Below are 15,090 nucleotides of genomic sequence, written 5' to 3'. Positions count from 1 at the left end.
AGAAACAGGAAACATCTCGAATAAACAACCTAACCTTGCACCTAAAGCAATTAGAGAAAGAAGAGCAAAAAAACCCCAAAGATAGTAGAAGGAAAGAAATCATAAAGATCAGATCAGAAATAAATGAAAAAGAAATGAAGGAAACAATAGCAAAAATCAATGAAACTAAAAGCTGGTTCTTCGAGCAGATAAACAAAATTGATAAACCATTAGCCAGACTCATCAAGAGAAAAAGGGAGAAGACTCAAATCAATAGAATTAGAAATGAAAAAGGAGAAGTAACCACTGACACTCCAGAAATACAAACGATCATGAGAGATTACTACAAGCAACTCTATGCCAATAAAATGGACAACCTGGAAGAAATGGACAGATTCTTAGAAATGCACAACCTGCCGAGACTGAACCAGGAAGAAATAGAAAATATGAACACACCAATCACAAGCACTGAAATTGAAACTGTGATTAAAAATATTCCAACAAACAAAAGCCCAGGACCAGATGGCTTCACAGGCGAATTCTATCAAACATTTAGAGAAGAGCTAACACCTATCCTTCTCAAACTCTTCCAAAATATTGCAGAGGGAGGAACACTCCCCAACTCATTCTATGAGGCCACCATCACCCTGATACCAAAACCAGACAAAGATGTCACAAAGAAAGAAAACTACAGGCCAATATCACTGATGAACATAGATGCAAAAATCCTCAACAAAATACTAGCAAACAGAATCCAGCAGCACATTAAAAGGATTATACACCATGATCAAGTGGGATTTATTCCAGGAATGCAAGGATTCTTCAATATACGCAAATCAATCAACGTGATACATCATATTAACAAATTGAAGGAGAAAAACCATATGATCATCTCAATAGATGCAGAGAAAGCTTTCGACAAAATTCAACACCCATTTATGATAAAAGCCCTGCAGAAAGTAGGCATAGAGGGAACTTTCCTCAACATAATAAAGGTCATATATGACAAACCCACAGCCAACACTGTCCTCAATGGTGAAAAACTGAAACCATTTCCACTAAGATCAGGAACAAGACAAGGTTGCCCACTCTCACCACTATTATTCAACATAGTTTTGGAAGTGTTAGCCACACCAATCAGAGAAGAAAAAGAAATAAAAGGAATCCAAATTGGAAAAGAAGAAGTAAAGCTGTCACTGTTTGCAGATGACATGATACTATACATAGAGAATCCTAAAGATGCTACCAGAAAACTACTAGAGCTAATCAATGAATTTGGTAAAGTAGCAGGATACAAAATTAATGCACAGAAATCTCTTGCATTCCTGTATACTAATGATGAAAAATCTGAAAGTGAAATTAAGAAAACACTCCCGTTTACCATTGCAACAAAAAGAATAAAATATCTAGGAATAAACCTACCTAAGGAGACAAAAGACCTGTATGCAGAAAATTATAGGACACTGATGAAAGAAATTAAAGATGATACAAATAGATGGAGAGATATACCATGTTCTTGGATTGGAAGAATCAACATTGTGAAAATGACTCTACTACCCAAAGCAATCTACAGATTCAATCCAATCCCTATCAAACTACCACTGGCATTTTTCACAGAACTAGAACAAAAAATTTCACAATTTGTATGGAAACACAAAAGACCCCGAATAGCCAAAGCAATCTTGAGAACGAAAAATGAAGCTGGAGGAATCAGGCTCCCTGACTTCAGACTATATTACAAAGCTACAGTAATCAAGACAGTTTGGTACTGGCACAAAAACAGAAATATAGATCAATGGAACAGGATAGAAAGCCCAGAGATAAACCCATGCACATATGGTCACCTTATCTTCGATAAAGGAGGCAAGCATATACAGTGGAGAAAAGACAGCCTCTTCAATAAGTGGTGCTGGGAAAATTGGACAGGTACATGTAAAAGTATGAAATTAGAACACTCCCTGACACCATACACAAAAATAAACTCAAAATGGATTAAAGACCTAAGTGTAAGGCCAGACACTATCAAACTCTTAGAGGAACATAGGCAGAACACTCTATGACATAAATCACAGCAAGATCCTTTTTGACCCAGCCCCTAGAGAAATGGAAATAAGAACACAAATAAACAAATGGGACCTAATGAAACTTAAAAGCTTTTGCACAGCAAAGGAAACCATAAACAAGACCAAAAGACAACCATCAGAATGGGAGAAAATATTTGCAAATGAAGCAACTGACAAAGGATTATTCTCCAAGATATACAAGCAGCTCATGCAGCTCAATAACAAAAAAACAAACAACCCAATCCAAAAATGGGCAGAAGACCTAAATAGACATTTCTCCAAAGAAGATATACAGATGGCCAACAGACACATGAAAGAATGCTCAACATCATTAATCATTAGAGAAATGCAAATCAAAACTACAATGAGGTATCATCTCACACCAGTCAGAATGGCCATCATCAAAAAATCTAGAAACAATAAATGCTGGAGAGGGTGTGGAGGAAAGGGAACACTCTTGCACTGTTGGTGGGAATGTAAATTGATACAGCCACTATGGAGAACAGTATGGAGGTTCCTTAAAAAACTACAAATAGAACTACCATACGACCCAGCAATCCCACTACTGGGCATATACCCTGAGAAAACCATAATTCAAAAAGAGTCATGTACCAAAATGTTCATTGCAGCTCTATTTACAATAGCCAGGACATGGAAGCAACCTAAGTGTCCATCATCGGATGAATGGATAAAGAAGATGTGGCACATATATACAATGGAATATTACTCAGCCATAAAAAGAAATGAAATGGAGGTATTTGTAATGAGGTGGATGGAGATAGAGTCTGTCATACAGAGTGAAGTAAGTCAGAAAGAGGAAAACAAATACAGTATGCTAATACATATATATGGAATCTAAGGAAAAAAAAAAAAAGGTCATGAAGAACCTAGTGGCAAGACGGGAATAAAGACACAGACCTACTAGAGAATGGACTTGAGGATATCGGGAGGGGGAGGGGTGAGATGTGACAGGGTGAGAGAGTGTCATGGACATATATACGCTACCAAATGTAAAATAGATAGCTAGTGGGAAGCAGCCGCATAGCACAGGGAGATCAGCTCTGTGCTTTGTGACCACCTATAGGGGTGGGATAGGGAGGGTGGGAGGGAGGGAGATGCAAGAGGAAAGAGATATGGGAACATATGTATATGTATAACTGATTCACTTTGTTATAAAGCAGAAACTAACACACCATTGTAAAGCAATTATACTCCAATAAAGATGTTTAAAAAAAAAAAAAAGAAATATACGAACCAGGTGACAAGTGTGCCCTAGAATGGAACTGTATTTGTCCTTCAGGCTGTCCTTCCTCAGTGCTCCATCCCTACCTGCTCTGGGATCCATAATCACCAAGCAACATCCTGATCATGATTTTACTTCTATAGATACAGATACAAGGGCAAGAACCTGCAAACTAAAAAACACAAACAGAACTTCCCTGGTGGCGCAGTGGTTAGGAATCCACCAGCCAATGCAGGGGACACGGGTTCGAGCCCTGGTCCGGGAGGATCCCACATGCCGCGGAGCAGCTAAGCCTGTGCGCCACAACTACTGAGCCTGTGCTCTGAGCCCGTGAGCCACAACTACTGAGGCCCGCACGCCTAGAGCCCGTGCTCTGCAGCGGGAGAGGCCACCGCAGTGAGAAGCCCTCAAACCGCAACAAAGAGTAGCCCCCACTCGCGGCAACTGGAGAAAGCCCGCGCAGCAGTGAAGACCCAACTCAACCAAAAATAAATAAATAAATAAATTTATTTTAAAAAATAATAACGATAAAATAAAATGAAATAAAATAAAATAAAATAAAAAACACAAACATCTAGTTGGCTTGGCAGTTACATTTTTAAAAAAAGTTTAGGCATTTATGAAAAATATATGTTTCTTATGACCTTGGTTACTGAGGGAATCATCTTTCAAAGCTGCCCTCCCCCTGGGCACATTGAAAATTGCATCTGTGAGACTTTAGGGTGATACCCCAATGTTCTGTTGCTCATCAAGGTAACAACATAGGAAGTCAGTTGGCTTTACCCATATCTTTGTATTCCACATGCAATACTCAACATTAGCTGTTTCTGCAACTCAAGTTCTGTGACCCTGGACAAGCTGCTTAATCTTTATGGACCTCAGATTCTTCTCTGACAGATCCTTCCAATCTCTAAATTATGTGAAAAGAAACATTTAGCAATGTATAATAGGGATCTAAAAAATCTCTAATAGATTCCATCTGTTTGCCTTATGGAAATACATCTTTATGGAAATAAATCTGGGTTCAGGATCAGGAAATTGGCAAAAATTTTAAAAGAGCACAGGGTTTAAGCAGACAGGGAGGAAGGAAACAACTGCTTACAGGGGAAGTCAGTAACTCAACACCTTTATTACAATAGAACAATTACAGCCCCCACAGAGTAGGGGTTATTTGTAAAAATATGGAATTTTTCTAAGGATCAGGTATTGCTAGATACCCTCATACAACTCCATCAAGCCATCACTGGGCTTAAAGTGGCGACAACTGAATGAGAAAGGTATGAGTGCGTTACACAAAACTGTTCCAAGGATTTGCTGCTGCCTACATAGACCCATTGCCAATTTATAGAAAGTTTGCCTTTTTATTTGACAGAAGCATAGGAGCAGTTATAAAAACAGAAGAAGAAATATCTCAGAAGAAACTGATGATAATCAAATATATGGCACACTCACAGAAAGAAAAATCCTGCCAAATGCAACCACCTTTGAGCCATGGCTTTTGGGTGAGTTTACATCATTCATGTGCACACTGTATATAGGTGTCACACCCTGTAGCTCTACATCTAACACAGCAATGCAAAATTTTTACTGATGCACAAAATTAACTCATTCTAAGCGTTTCTTGAAACCATGGCAAAATGGAACTGTAGGAGAGGGCAAAAGAAGGCAATTTTTACTACATCTATTTTAAAAAGTCACATTTTTATGCAAACAGCTTCAATACCAGGGGCATGTGAACAAAGCAGCATCAGCAATGACAGCATCAACAGGTACTCCTTTCCTTCAAATCCCTACTGTTCCATCGTCTCAGCACAAGGGCCAAATGGACCACCAGGGGCAAAAATAGTTAACAGCAAAAATGGATTATAAATCTGTATCCCAAAAGCAAAAAAGACTCAGTTTAGAAGTTAGACAGAATGTGGCAATAACAGGAAGAAAAACGTAATAATTTAACTGCTGTTTATGAGCTCTGTGGTCTACTTATTCAAATAGTTAAGTCAGGCAGCATTCCAGCATAATGTGTCAAAGAAGCAGAAAGACTTGACTGTTTGTACCGAACTAGTGGTGGGTTGACATGCTGTCTACTCAGACTGTTATGGATTTGAATCATTCCAGGCACTTTATTCAGAGTTTCCAATTTGTCATCTATATAATACTTTTATAAGAAATAACTCTAAATAATGGTTGCTTTACATACTTACAAACATAAAGCTAAACTTGCCATTTACTAAAATCTTAAGTTGTACTGAAGGACTGAAAAGCATCATGCCATCAAAGAGTTTGAAAAGTTGGAAGAAGGGTCACAAAGCACTGAAATCTAGCACCTCCCTCCACCCTCAGAGACAAGGACAGTGGGTGCTTCACAGCTGACCTGACATTCTCAACTTGTTACCACAAGACTGTGGACATGGTGGTGGGTCTCACCACTGACAATGTTTGTGAATGGAAGTGAACACATCACCATGAGCAATAAGAGATACCAGGTCCAAAAACCACACCCCCTCGAGGGAACTAACTTCATGGGACTCACTAGTAGGGATCACAGGTGCTTCAGGGACTGTCCCACTACCCATTCCTCTTCACCAATTTCAGAAAGTGTAACCCTAAGCTTCTTGTCTTGTCAGTGGCTGATGGAACAAAGTTTTTCAACACATTCTGAACATGCCTGTGGCTTTATTCTTTATTACTCAGAAAAATCAGTCAAGAAACATATTAATAAACATATTTACAAGTGAAAACAAATGATTAAGTGCCAATACCTATAAAATACTGGGATACATTCTGACATAAATATCCACTTAAAAAAACACAATCTTATAACTTTAACTTAGTAACAATCAAAATAGTAAAGAAATTCACAAACAGAGCACTTGAGAAGCGTACTGATTTGCCCAGCTCACCTCAACTGCTTGAGTAACCACATCCCATCCCAGGCACACAGATGCTCACACACTTCATACCCATTCACTCATAGGCTTTTTCAGGTTTCTAAGACACAAGGTAATAAAGGCAACATAAACAGCCTAATGTTCTTAAATTATCTCATTTCCTCCCAAAACTTATATTGCTTATGAACAATTGTTTTTATGGGTGAAAATTTCATCCAAATAATACAACATTCACTTAAAATTTTTTTACAGATGCTGCCAAGGAAATTTTCAGGCAGATACATACCTATTATTACTGGAAAAGATGCCTTTTTTAGAGCTAGTATGCACCTAATCTAATTTTGCATATTAAAAAACTTTACAATAATAAGAATAATATAATGTATTAATTAGACCAGTAAGCACAAAAGAAAGTAAGAATTTTAGCTACAATAAGTCAACTACAATAAATACCAAGAACCCACAATTAGCAGTCAGGCCTGAAAACCTGTTCTTGAAGTAAGAACACGAGTCCTTGACCAATACAAGGTTATCTAATTTTATATTATAATAATAATAAAAAAAAGAAAATCAAACAAGTAGGGCCTGTTGGCAATGACCTTTTCTAGCTCTCTGGGCAGCCACTGACCCACTGGCATGAATGTCCAAGATGACAGCAGAACAGCACAATTAGAGGAACTAAAGCTGCATTAGCAAATCCCCTCCTTGCAACCCCTTCCTATATCAAATAAAAATGGCAGACCCAGCTAGACTCACAGATCCCTGGCGCTACGGTTTAAATGATAGGAAAACTTACACAAAAGAAGTATCCAGAGTATAGACAGCACTCTTTTTGTTTTTCACTTTCATGTTTTAGGGCACAGTTTTGGGGAAGGGGATACAATGCTGCTTTACAAAGGACATAGAAGTCCCTTGTTTGAGCTACCAACCTCTTAGCCACACAGAAAAATGTCAGTCATCCATTTGTTAGCACCAAAATCTCCTTCTACTGCTTACAATATGCACCACACATTTTAAGGGGCTGTTCAAACAGAAAAACAAAGGCAGCCCTTGAAATAGAAGCGGATCTTCCTAGCTTTGCCCCTTCCTTTATCACTTATGCCTACATGCCTGCCGTTAAAGCACTGTCACATTGTTTCCACATGCTGAGGCCCTTGAAACTTGTGCAAAAGCATTGCAAAATAAAACTGCATAAACATCACATTACAAAACATGAGCTAGTAATAGTAAGTCAGTCATGTGGGCCAGAATAATGATTAATAAAATCATAACTTACAAATGTCCCTGACCTGAGACATTTTTTTACTTGAAGAAGACATTGAACACGTTGTGGTCATGGGTGTATTTCAAAAAGCATATTGGTACAAGTCACTCTGAGAAACCATTTAAAATGATTGTCTTTTTGCCACTTTCAGTGGTCATAATACAATTTCAGAGGCATGAAAAATTTTTAAAGATTAAAGAATAATTCTTTCATTTTTCCAATATGGCCTATACAACATGTAATTGTATAGGTATAACTGAGCTGCTTAAAATCAATCAACAGAAGTGTGTAATGCTGGAGGCTCCTTCCAGAAAAGCTTATAGCTCCCTTTCCTTGGACCACATAGAGATAATGCCCCACACCAAATGTAGTACAAACTGGATACACAGTACTAGGATTACTTACCTTATAAAAGCTGAATTTATTCCTCTTGGTTAGAAGTCACAAATGGTTAAGAAGTAAAACTCCCTTCATTTGTTCTTCTAGTGAGCCAAATCTAGCCTCCCATTAACCCAGTCCATTGCAGATAATTTCACACAGCACACGCTCCCAGTTTCCAGCCCAGCAAGGATAATCACATTCCGGCGGGGAGTGAACAGATGGTGGATTCCATGGTAACCAGCCCTCCTAAGGCGATTGGTAGAAGTGTGTGACTACTGCTTATTGGGTAACAATCGCTGTCTTTGTGCTCCAGCCTTGCAAATCCTAAAGGAAGGAACGAACATATAGCCACTCACATGCGCAGGGGCTTGCCTAGCAGGTGTTTGGCTATTTAAACAAGGCAATACAGGCCAATTAAAAGCTGTCCTGTAAATCTACCCTTGGAGGTACAAAGTCCTAACATGTCAGATAGCGTCCACTGCTCATTCAGGGAGAAAGGTCACATGAGGCTTAACTTGACAAACAGAAAATAAAACTTGAAAGTTAACTTGAAAATTCAAGATAACGCATTCCAGAAATCTAAGCTGCATCAGTAAGTCCTTTTCTGATTTACAATCCACATCAGAAGTGAAACTGGTTTTGTATTTAGATTTTTTTAAATAAAATTTTCAAATTTGCAAAACTTAGTTTGAAAATAAAAGTTTTCAAAATCAATTGTCTTATAAATGTACATGTAATAATTTTTTTTAACTTATATAAATTCATTTTTACTGTTTTTGTTGATTTGGAAGGAGAGGAAGAGGCTACTAAACTTCAAATTTTCATTAGGGCCTTATGCAATTATAGGATTGAAATCTCTTGGTTACATACTCTCTACTGGGTTTAATTTGTTTCTGCATCCATGAAAGTTAAATGTCAATTCAGCAGGAAAAGAGCTTTCCCCCAATCCGTGGTGCTCAAGGAATCAGAGAATACATCCTTGGAAGAGCAAAATGGCTGAAAACCAAATATATACCACACCTAAACCAACTACTGGAAAAAATGCATAAATCTAAAACAGAAAAACTCAAAATAAATCCATCAGAAATAAATTTTTTTTTTTTTAGAAATAAATTTTTTAAAGGCAAGGAAAAGAAATAATTAGGATAAGCTTAAAGCAAAAACTAAATAAAACAAAAATTGTGAGCTGTGACTAGACTTTTAGGTCTTAATTACCTCATTACTCTATGGTTACCCACTATCCTAAATTTAGGACTTCTTTTCTTGGCATGAACAGAAATGAGACACAAATGTTGAAAGGAAAAAGACAAAATTATTATTTGCAAATGATACGATTCTATTGTAGAAAAAAAATTCAAAGAAATCAAGGATATTATTTATAATACCCAAAATTTAGTGATGTGGCCAAACATATCAATATAATTCCTTTATAAGGCAAAAACTATCAGAATACTGGTGAAATTTACTAACAAGGGCACACAACACTTGGGAATAATATTATCAAGAACTGTGTATGAACTATTTGGGGAACAAAGAAATGAACTCTTGTCAGAAGAAATAAAACTAAATGGAGAGAAATAATGCATTGCTAGATACAAAGATCCATTTTAAAGATGCCAATTACCAGATAGTCTTCTAGTAAATTTATATATATATATATATATATATATATATAACATATATATATGTATATATGTGTGTGTATATATATAAAGTCTTCCAGTAAAATTTCCAACATACTTTAGGAAATAAATTTAACAAAGTGACTCTAAAGTTTATTTGGATTAAAAAAATGAAAATACCAATGAAAATTCTATGAGAGGAGTAATAATGGGTAAAATAACTGTACCAAGTTTTTTTAACATGTTAAAAATACTATAAATATACAGCTATCTCCCAAATTTATAACTCCAGGACAAATCTCTTTCCCCGTGAATTGCAGACTCTTACATCTAACTACTTACTGAACATCTCTGCCTGATTAATGTTTAATAAATATCTCGAACATAACATCCCAAAACTCAACTCCCAATTTCTCACCGAAACCTGCTCCTCCTGCATCCTTCCTTGTTTTTGGAAACAGCAACTCCACCATTCCAATCACTTGAGCTGAAAGCTTGAGAGCCCATCTTTGACTTTTCTCTTTCTTTGACATCTTCACATACAACCTGACAGCTCATGACATGGGCTATTTCTTCCAATATGGCCACTTCTAATATGGCCCCTCCACCACTTCCACCTGGTCTAGGCCATACCACCTCTCACCTGGATTCCTTAATAATTTCCTAATTAAACTCTCTGCTTCCACTTTGCCCTGTACAGGCTATAAAACCTAAGCGGATAATGAGAATTCTCTTCTCAAAACTGACTTTCCCCTTGCACTGAGGATGAAAGTTCCATTCTGTATGAGGGCTTAAAAAGCCCTTAATAACCTGCACCTCACTCCCATTAACTCACTTGATTCGTCTCCCACAACCCTCTCCTCCCTTCCGTGAGCTCTCCAGGCAGAGTCTGACGTTGTCTCTTCTCCTCAGCACCTTTTCAGTAACTTGGACAGTGACAGTGTTTACTACAGGCCAGAGTTCTCTGCACACATCTCCACTTACAAACCGAGAGCCCCTCAAAGCCAGGGACTGTGCCACTCTGATCTTTGTGCTCCTGGTGCCAAGCAAAGGTCCTTATACACAGTGACTACTTACTGAATCTGCTGAATGAATAACAGCTTGCTGAAGAATTTTTTATTCTAGGGCAAATTTAGAGGGAACTTAAGAATCTAATAATAGGTGAATGGTTATGCAAATAAGAATGCATTCAACTTGATAGAACATCATGCAGTTATTAAAAATATGGTCATGGGGCTTCCCTGGTGGCGCACAATGGTTGGGGGTCCGCCTGCCAATGCGGGGGACACGGGTTCGGGCCCTGGTCCGGGAAGATCCCACATGCTGCAGAGCATCTAGGCCCGTGAGCCACAACTACTGAGCCCACGTGCCGCATCTACTGAAGCCCGTGTGCTCTACAGCCCGTGCTCCACAACAAGAAAGGCCACCGCAATGGGAAGCCCGCGCACTGCAACGAAGAGTAGTGCCCCCCCACTCGCTGCAACTACGGAAAGCCCGCACACAGCAACGAGGACCCAACACAGCCAAAAATAATAAATAAACTTATTAAAAAAAAAAAAAAATATGGTCATGGACTTCCCCGGTGGTCCAGTGGTTAAGACTCCGCTTTCCAGTGCAGGGGGAGTGGGTTTGATCCCTGGCCGGGGAACTAAGGTCCTACCTGCTGCAGGGTGCAGACAAAAAACTTTAAAAATAAAATAAAAATATGGTCACAAAGACTGTGTGGCATAAGGGAAATGTGAATGGTATAATAATAACAATGGGGACTTCCCTGGTGGTGCAGTGGTTAAGAATCCGCCTGCCAGTGCAGGGGACACGGGTTTGAGCCCTGGTGGGGGAAGATCCCACATGCTGCGGAACAACTAAGCCCGTGTGCCACAACTACTGAGCCTGCGCTCTAGAGCTCGCAAGCCACAACTACTGAAGCCCACGTGCCTAGAGCCTGTGCTCCGCAACAAGAGAAACCACCCCAGTGAGAAGTCTGCGCACCGCAATGAGGAGTAGCCCCTGCTCACCGCAACTAGAGAAAGCCTGCACGCAGCCAACGAAGACCCAACGCAGCCAAAAATAATAAATAAATTTTAAAAAATAATAATAATAATAATGTTCTATTTACTGAGTCCCTAGTATGTGCTAGGAACTATAATAAGCACTTTACAAATATTTTATTTAAACCTCACAGAGATTATGAAGTAGGTATTACTATCCTCATTTTTTAGTTATGGAAACAGACTCAGAAACTAAGTTCTTTGCCCTACATCTAACTGCTGAGACTAGAACCTCATGGAAGACCAAAGCTTGGGTCTGATCATTAAGCCACACTACCTCCTGGAAGTAGAGGGAAAAAAATACATAACTGAGTACTCACTATGAACAACTACATAAAAAAGAAAAGATTCTTAGGAAGAAAAGTCTAAGCCTCCGTGTCTCAAAATTATAAGAGCAGCTGTGAGGAAGAAATATTGGTGATGTTTTCCCTTCTCTGTTTTCCAAAATTTTTAATGTCATAAATGATAATTTTCTAAAAATAATATTTATTCTTCCTACACATATTTTTCAATGTTCACCCCACTATGTTCTTGGGTGGATCTACTGACTATCAAGACAATAAAAAAAACTAAAAAGAATCTGGCTTATAGTTTCTAGGAAATTGATTCTGTCAGAATTACTCAGAAAGACAAAAAAGGCAGATCTAAGAAAGGCAAATAAGTAGTAGTGTCCTCTTTAGCTCCAGGTTCACCTCTGGCTGTTCTAACACTGTCTCCACAACAGCACCTCAAGCCACACTACTCAGAATCTAATAATAGGGTCCCCAAACTTAAGCTGTAGGACACGTGTCAAATAGCCAATAATCCCCATAAAGGTTCTCGAGATAAAAAGGTGTTGGAAGCAGAGACGCCTGATAATTTATCTTCTTCAAATACTGGGCAGTCCGCAGTGTTGCCTAGAACTTGTTACAAGCAGCCACTGTGCCAGCTGGGCAGTGATCAAATAACCTTGGGAGTATTGTTCTGTCTCCCTTCACTATTGAATCTATACCTAGGCACATATTTTTGGAATGTTTTTAAGCCCTTAGCTTTTGCAAAGCTCAATGATAGACTCCCTAATTAGAAATTCAGAAACCTGGACTCTAGTCCCTGCTTAACCACTGGTATGATATGGCAAGCCATTGCCCTCTCTGGTCCTGTGCACTTCAGTCACAGAATGAGAGAACTAGGTTAGATCATCTTCAAAGATCTCTTCTATTCTAAACTAATGAGAATGAATGTTGGAGGAAGGAGGATCCCTCCTCATTCTTACTGGTTTCAGCAGAAAAGGAGAAAGGGGCTAGAGCAGCAAGGACAAGAACAAATATTTATTTGTTTTCCAAAATGAAATGGCATACTAAAAATTTCTGGGTACAACCCTTAGGTGTGGTATGACTGAAAGGTCTGAGCAGGAGGTATTACTAAAGTACCAGGTAAGATGGCAATTGTACCCACAACAAAGATGCCCTGTGCAGGTGCACTTCGAGTAACATTACCACCAGCTCAGTTCTCGCCACATTCTCTTTTTCTTGCTGAAACTCCTTCTTGACAAATAGTTCATATTATGAAGTGAGTGGATACTGTTAGGGTTTTGTCTGTGAATATGAAACAGACTCAAGTTACCTATCCTAATTGGAGATAAATTTATCATGTAAGCCTAAGAAGCACCAGGTTAAACAACAGAGTTAACCAGTCACAGACACTGAAACACAAAATGCAACGTCTGTAAAGAGGTGACATTTTCTTAGATATTTTCAGTGTGTACCAAGAATTTTGTATTTTTGCTTAACATTCTATGTAAGATTTTTTTTTATTTGACTGTTTTGCAATTAGTTCTATTAGTTCTATGAAGATGATTTAGAGCAAAATTATATTTGCAAGGTACGAAGTACCTGACAAGCAAAAGAAAACATTGAAATAAATGGACCTTCTCTGCCCAGTTTGCAAGGTGTTAACAATGATGGAGTAACAAATTCCCTGGCGGTCCAGTGGTTAGGACTTGGCGCTTTCACTGCTGTGGCCTGGACTCAATCCCGGGTGGGGAACTAATATCCCTTAAGCCATGCGGTGCGGCCAAAAACAAAAAACAAACAAAAACAAAAACAAAAAACAATGATGGAGTAAAAAGTCTAGCCTGATTTGATGGAAGCATTTCTTTTTTAAAGGAAACAATGTAAATATTTTAATAAAAACAATCCCACAGCATTTATTGTCATCTGGTAACAACATAAAGGTGAGCAAAACAATATGAATAAATGCTTTAGAACTACACTTCTAACAAAGGACACCTAAAAAAACTGTATTGCCTTCTCAACAATTTCTCACTTCATTGATCATTTCTAGTTGGAGACACTCTGGAGCAGAGTAATGTTATCTCCTTTAAGCATGATCTGACCTAGTTGTTTTCTTGACTTTGTTTTAGAATGAATCTCTTCTGCATCATCTAATACGAGGTTCATATACTCATCAAAACCAATGATACAGCCCTCTATCCGCATATTCACTTACTCATAAAGCCACACCTGAATCCGAGATCTATTTTGCAAGTATCTGAAGATGAGATTGATTGGCTGCACCATCACCTTCTGCACCTTCTGGCCCTGGCCCCGGTACGCCATGGTGGAAGCTCAAAAAGACCACACTATCCCGCACACTACCTCAAAAAGCAACTTCCGGAATCGGAAGCATTTTTTTTAATTGCCCATCATTCCTCTGATATGGTTAGCATATCAGAGAAGTACTTTCCTTTCCCAGCTACCACACTGCAAAGAAAACAAGTATTGAAGATAAGTCTATGTCAGAGGGTCTCAGAGTGCTAGACCTTTTTTGTCAAAGTCCAACCATTGGGACTCTAACCCAGTTCTACCAATGCCCCAGGGATATTTTTTTATTAAAATCATAAGGATAATATATCTTAGTCAAATGAGAATAATGGGATCCAATTCTTCACATCATGAGATTATTGCTATATTCATTAGGGTAATATTCCCTCTCTTCCCATATATTTAATGTTGACTCTAAAACAGAGGCTGGAGGAAAGTATACAAATATCTGGGTCCTAGTCTGTTGCCTTCCCCATTCTTCATTCTTATCCACATTCTTTTAAGAAGTGATGCATCTAAATCGGAATCTAGATGTTTTAATTCTTTTTTCTTTGTCTAAGAAACTTTCTGAAATATATGAAAGTGAAGACTCTCTTTGGGGAGTACATATATATAACATAATATATATTTATGTTAATACATTAATTATATTAGTAACTATATTTTTACAAATATTTGTGACAAGTGGAAAAAGGATTCAGAACAAAGGATGTTCTATAAACAAGACTTATTGGGGATCTACAATTTGCAAAGTTCCAACCTAAACTTTACAGACAGAAAAAGGAGACACTGGTTCCTTTCTCTTGATGAGTTTTTAATATGTTCCCACAACAAAGACTTTCACCTCTTTGAGAGGTGAGAGGGGGAAATGCGTTAACAACTGTTATAGATGTCTAGTACTAGGTAAGTGAAAAAGATATACCACACAAACATCATTCTGTAAAAATTATCAAAATATCAACATTTTGAACCTTCTTTTTTATACTTTAGGTGCTGAGATCAGGCCACTATGAAAATTAT

The 15,090-nt window shown here is 38.2% G+C and overlaps 1 protein-coding gene and 1 pseudogene across 5 annotated transcripts in view; both read right to left on the bottom strand.

Moving 5' to 3' along the window:
* The window catches only part of FGD4 (FYVE, RhoGEF and PH domain containing 4), a 211,256-nt gene that overhangs the window by 125,209 nt on the left and 70,957 nt on the right, over positions 1-15,090 (bottom strand). The window lies entirely within an intron of this gene.
* Positions 13,654-14,359, bottom strand: LOC118901790 (annotated as a pseudogene).

This window comes from Balaenoptera musculus, chromosome 10, assembly GCF_009873245.2.
Source record: "Balaenoptera musculus isolate JJ_BM4_2016_0621 chromosome 10, mBalMus1.pri.v3, whole genome shotgun sequence".
NCBI classification, from domain to species: Eukaryota; Metazoa; Chordata; class Mammalia; order Artiodactyla; family Balaenopteridae; genus Balaenoptera; species Balaenoptera musculus.
Note: the sequence above shows the minus strand (reverse complement) of the source record. Positions and strands in the feature narration are given on the sequence as shown.